Source organism: Crassostrea angulata, chromosome 2, assembly GCF_025612915.1.
Source record: "Crassostrea angulata isolate pt1a10 chromosome 2, ASM2561291v2, whole genome shotgun sequence".
In the NCBI taxonomy this organism is placed as follows: Eukaryota; Metazoa; Mollusca; class Bivalvia; order Ostreida; family Ostreidae; genus Magallana; species Magallana angulata.
This window is the reverse complement of record NC_069112.1, coordinates 1,956,973-1,963,651: the sequence shown is the minus strand read 5'-3', so window position 1 is coordinate 1,963,651 and position 6,679 is coordinate 1,956,973. Positions and strand designations below refer to the sequence as shown.

The window sequence follows — 6,679 nt, the reverse complement described above, 5'->3', positions numbered from 1 at the left end:
TATCTGTCTGTTTTAATACGCGTTATTGGTGTTGTAAATATCTGTCTGTTTTATTACGCGTTATTGGTGTTGTAAATATCTGTCTGTTTTATTACGCGTTATTGGTGTTGTAAATATCTGTCTGTTTTATTACGCGTTATTGGTGTTGTAAATATCTGTCTGTTTTATTACGCGTTATTGGTGTTGTAAATATCTGTCTGTTTTATTACGCGTTATTGGTGTTGTAAATATCTGTCTGTTTTATTACGCGTTATTGGTGTTGTAAATATCTGTCTGTTTTATTACGCATTATTGGTGTTGTAAATATCTGTCTGTTTTATTACGTGTTATTGTTGTTGTAAATATCTGTCTGTTTTATTACGCGTTATTGGTGTTGTAAATATCTGTCTGTTTTATTACGCGTTATTGGTGTTGTAAATATCTGTCTGTTTTAATACGCGTTATTGGTGTTGTAAATATCTGTCTGTTTTATTACGCGTTATTGGTGTTGTAAATATCTGTCTGTTTTATTACGCGTTATTGGTGTTGTAAATATCTGTCTGTTTCAATACGCGTTATTGGTGTTGTAAATATCTGTCTGTTTTATTACGCGTTATTGGTGTTGTAAATATCTGTCTGTTTTATTACGCGTTATTGGTTTTGTAAATATCTGTCTGTTTTATTACGCGTTATTGGTGTTGTAAATATCTGTCTGTTTTATTACGCGTTATTGTGTGACGGCTGATGATGGAGATCTTTCATATAGAGGCGATTTATCATAAGCACTTTTGGATGTTTGTTTTTTATTTGTAATTAAGATATATATGTTGATAAACAGCGTCTGTCACTTTGAAAATTGAGTAACACTTCTTCTTTTCTGGGTTTTTGTTTAGTATCCGTTGATATTTTCATAGTTAAAATAGGTATATAGTCGTCGATGATTTCAAGATACTTTTATTAAGAGTAATTATTTGCTTTTAACAATAAATTTAAGGGAAGGGTGATAGTTTGTTTTGCAGCTATCGTTACTTTTTGAATTGAAATCATAAAACCAATTAAAACTCACCCCTCATTTCTTATATTACTCGTTCTCTCTCTCTCTCTTAGTTTTTTTTTTTGGTTACAGTTTCAAATGAATCAATTATTATTCTTTACTGGTTTTTTGTTGTATTCATTAAACTAGGTGAATACTATCAGAAAAAACACATGTAAAACAAAACATACACGAATTTAATAATTCTAAGCACGAGACAATTAATTATAGTAAATTGTAAACAATGAATATATTTGATGGCAAACACTTGCTCTGTATCCACAAAACATAATTACAAAAAAAGAAGGAGAATTTGATGTGCTTTTTTAACACCGCAAAACTACCATAATGTTGGATGAATAATATATATTTATATATCATATCCTTAAAATCCTTAATTAAAATCACCATTATGTTTAGGTGATTGTCTATTGACTCAACATACTTATTCTATATCACCAATCGTTTTCATTCTAATAGGAAAAACCTTTCTGGGATCGTTTTGAATAGAACAAATTAAGAAAATCATTCTTCTGTCACATCGTTAAAAGTCCAATCATGCCATCCCAATTCTATTTACTCCGTTTTAGTTTTTGAAAAGACATTACTATCAACATGGCACAACAAATGATCACAATTATATCAATTAATCAAACTCGTTTCAATAAAAAAAAATGTTTTTTTTTAATAAATACATTTATAAAAGTTACTGAACACAGGTGCGCGTGCTGGCGTGGGCGTGTCGAGTGGCAGTTCAAAAATTGTTGATGAGTGAGTAGGTTGAGTGCCAAATTACAACAGACTATACCATCCCACCCTCCAAAAGTATAACATTCAATGGAGTGTCAGTTTTGTTTTACATGAATTTTTTCTTCTTTTTTTTTTTAGAATAAGTATATAAAAGTAAATATAGTTACATTGTAGAAATTCATTGTATTTGAACCTCTGTTAGATTACCGCAAGGAAACTGATACTGTACTTTTTTATCATTTGATTGTATATACTTGTGTATACATCATTATCTTTATTTAATTTTTAGTTACTATAGGTCAATAAATTTCTTTTACAAGTCATAGTTTTGTGCCTATTATGTAGAGCTTGCAATAAGGAACATCTGAACCTAGATTGATACATCAGAAAAAATGAGAAAATTACATAAGACATACAACTATAACATAATAGGACGCACATAAAATACTCTACGAATGACATTATAACAATTATCAAAGCTTTCCATCTTGTGTTCTACAGTGAGAACAAAAACAATACCGTACATAATATTCAATTTTTTTTTGTTTACACAACATTAGTACCGTCTGAGTCAAGTTCGCTGTTCCAAAAGGTAGTATGAACAACATTGGTGTCTAAGGAACTGTCTCGCTCTTTGTATTCATACTGGATTGTGGCGGATTTTTGGTTGAGCTGCGTTTGCATGCGCAGCAGAGCGGTGTTATCCAGTAAATGAACGGGTTACTGGCATAGTTTACAAGAAATGCAACGATGCCGATATTGAGAATGACGTCATAGTATTCCATCGGCCAGATATTGTTATCAAACGATTCGAAAATAGATACCACGTCAAAGATAAGGTAAGGGATCTGTGACAGAATGAACGTAATGACAATGATGTAGACGATCTTGGTCATGTGCGGGAACTGTTTGGTGCTCTTTGTATGTCTGCCCTCAACGGTAGACAGTTTCTTTAACTTGTATACTTTAGAGCAATGGAAAAATATCAAAGTAATGAACGAGATCCCAATGATGGGGACCGTTATAAACCCGTAATATGTCGGAATTAAGATGAAATCTGGGCATCGAGAGAGGTCCGTCATGATGATGGCGTACGCCAGGTTGACGATGGCCACAATGACGAAAGTTATAACCGCCCGGATGACCACGGTTCTCGGTGTATGTTTATCCATATAAACAAACGGATTGGTGACCAACACATACCTCTCGTAGGCCAAATACATGATGTTCCAACAGGAGCTCAGGTAGGGAGTGTTATTCAGGACAAAAATGATCACACATAATTCCGCCGAAAAAACTCCTTTCTTCATGAAGTAGAACTCGTTAGGGAAGTAGATAAACTCCCGTATGGTGAATACGACCAGACACATGATGTCTGTGATCGCTAGGACCAGGATAGACATATGGGATGTCTTCTTGTACAGCTTTCCTCTAATCAACGACACGATTACGGCCAAATACCCAGAATTCCTATCACTGCAATGCAGATTGCAGAGATGGATACAGGGCATAGATACGGGAACCCGTCTGAACACGGCCAGGTATAATCAGACGAGAAATACCCGTACTCGGATTCATAGTCGTAGGCATAGAGGTGGTCGCCTGTTCCGTTCTCAGAGGAGTTGGCCATCTCTGCAATCAGTAGCAATTGCTTGACATTAAACTACAGCCGTAAGGATGACAATCAGTAAATATATACTCTTCTGAGTGTGAGCTGGGCGTGTTATTCGCGGAGGCAATTTCGAGTTAACATGTAGTTGTCAAGGATTCTAAAGCATGTTCCGGTATTTCCTTCTTTGAAAGTATGTGCAAACATGTACACATAGTATAAACGATGTGATCGAAACGTTACAGAACAAAACGAAAAAGAAAATATTTAAAGAATTAATCTTTATTTCATTAAATAAAATCATCAAGAATATTTTAACTCATTTCTTTTAATCAGACCTTATATACCTGTACATGTTTCACTTTAAACATGGATGTTATTATCATGGTAATTCTAAACCATACGTTTTGGTGGTTGGTGGTTGGTATATTATACCTGGGGCCAGTATTTTTTTTTTCAGTGTTATTATATGCATTATAATCTAACTTGTAATCTAATTTGTAATAATTTCAGCTCTACGAAGGAATATGTTGATAATATCTAGAAAATGCATATCAATAAGCGATTGTTTTTAATGATTACATTGAAAAGTTTGTTTTGTATAATTGTTTGGAAAATGTATTGAAATTGAAATTAAGATTGCTCCGTTAATGCGAAATTAAAAAAAAACCAAATTTTAAGACGAAACAGAACTGTTAAAAATTATCGGTAACAGATAGCTGGTTGTTCAGAATTAGATTTTATAGTATTCTTGCGATTTTGAAAAACAAAATGAATATGAACGTTGAAAGCATTATGGTCATTATAACATTGATGGATTATTAACTAAAACTTTGAACTTTAGAAGTCAATTTCTTTTAAATTGGGCCATTGATGACTGGACAAATAAAAAGCTAGTTGTTTGTCTGCTGATTTCTATAAAATAGAGCGGAGAACACTGATCGTGTCAAAAGCAATTTTATATCATAACATGGGCTTTTAGGTGCTTTTTTTAAATCATTCGATACATAAACATATAAATGAGAGATTATTTTTTTTTATTGAAATGCAATCGAAACTAATTTCGCTAAAGAGTAATCTATTTGTGAACGTGTACCTTTCGTAGTGAAAAGTCTGCATCCGATATGAGATAAAATTTATCAAATAAGTGTTGTAAATTCCATATACGGGTGTAAATGATTTGTTGGTGTACAGACAATCTGTGTTAAAAGCTATACGTTTCATTTGACGTTGAAAAGAGAGTTAATATAATATTTCACATCGACGACTTCACCGTCAATCTATCACACTTGGTTCTATTAATCATAACCAACAAGCAACTGACGCTGGTTTTATTTATGAGCAATCTGAGAAATAATAATTTGCACTTATCAGTTGTAAAAGTAAGCATTAATTCAGAGATGATTAACGCCCATTTAATTAATTACGATTCCTCGTTCTGATTGATTGCTGCCACCTGGGTGTATTGGATCCCTTTTTATTATAGACGCTCAGTCGGCTGATCAGAAAATGTTATACGCTGAATAATTGTTGATTAATTTGTCGTGTGTTTCAATGTTTGAAATACAATAGACAGAATCTACCCCAACTTTGTGTCGATGTCTGCTTGTAAAAGAACCTGACAGAATATAACACTACACACATCTTGTGTGTCATGTGCCATCAGTTACTAGCGTGTGTGTTTGTTGTCTTCCTATCATTATACTTATAAATGACACTAATTTGTAAATATAAAATTTACATCTGTCATGTAATGGGGGAGTACTGAATGTGTGTTTAAGCTTGGATGTACAGGATCTGTCTATTCTTCCTTTTTTAAGAACTGATTTTAGTTTCTGACTTTTACGTTTGACACAAAGGACAAAACTCTATATGTAGGTCTTGCAGTTATGTATTTCAATGCTAATGCACTTAAGTTTTTTTTTAAATTATTTTCTTTTTTCGTCGTTTTTTGTTTTTGTTTCCGTTTTTTTTTTGCTTGTTTTGTTTTATTTGATCGTTCTGAATTTTAAAGGGGGGGGGGGGTCCTGACTAAGGCACCTGCCTCAAGTTTTAGGTAAATTATTCACGCGGGTAGGTTAAGGAAATTTCTAGTTTTATGATCGTCGATATTATGATCCTTTTTAAAACTGTTTATATTCATGAAAACAGCGCTTATTATTAATATCAAGTAAATGTGCTGACCAAGATATTATATTTCTACATTGGAATCCAGTCGATCTTTTAAGCTATCGTGCCAAGTTAACACGTGACAATTAAAAATAAATCACTTTCTTACCTTATAGTCTGTCCAAAGATATTTATGCAGCACATTTTGACAAATTTTAATAAAAAATATAACTACTTGTGAAAGAAGTGCAATTGATTATCATCTTACACTCGGAAAAATTCACAGGAATGAAAACAGATTCCTTACGGAGATTTATAATGGGGAACTTTTCTCTATTCGGAATACACTCGGAATACATCGCGCAATTTTACAATATTATCATCTATATGTAGATTTACATACATATATGAGCATTATTTTATTTCTTTGTAATAAGGAAGGAATGTATTTTCCTTATTTGATATCCATCACATAGTCTTATCATAATTTACTTGTGTTTTCCTTACAATTTTCAAATTTGTATTGCCTCACTGAGGCAGATCTCATTGCACTGGATTCAGCATAATTTACTAGTGTTTTCATTATAATTTTCATTTTCTTCTTTGCCTCTCCGAGGCGGATCTCATTGCACTGGAATCATCACAATTTACTGGCGTTTTTTTCAGAAATTATTCATATTTCTTTAGCCTTCCTGAGGAAAAATCTCAGGAAAACACAATGCAAATTCTGTGATTTCCGTGTAATGAGATCCGCTTTAGGGAGGCAAAAATTGAATATGAAAGATCTCAGGAAAACACAAGTAAATTGCGTTGGTTCCAGTGCAGTGAGATCCGCCTCAGGAAGGCTAAAGAAATATGAATAATTTCTGAAAAAACGCCAGTAAATTGTGATGATTCCAGTGCAATGAGATCCGCCTCGGAGATGTGTTTATAAAGGTAATAATTTTTTACCATTTAAAAGAAAGGAAACTAATGAAATGGTATACTCCATGGTTAATGAAGAGGTGCTACTACATGTATACTCAACGGTTAATGTAGAGATGCTACTACAAATGTATCAAATACAAGAGAAATTGATAAAGGCGTCCTTCTACAATGTTCGATAACTCCTGCTATACAGCTTTTACACTGGGCCACTGTAAACATATTCAGAGTAGTTAGGAATATCATGAATACATTGAATTTCAGCTTGGTTGTTG

The 6,679-nt window shown here is 33.1% G+C and overlaps 1 pseudogene; it reads right to left on the bottom strand.

The window, feature by feature from the left end:
- Positions 1 to 1,201: 1,201 nt before the first annotated feature.
- On the bottom strand, positions 1,202 to 3,392 carry LOC128171905 (adrenocorticotropic hormone receptor-like; annotated as a pseudogene).
- Between the last annotated feature and the right edge of the window lie 3,287 nt (positions 3,393 to 6,679).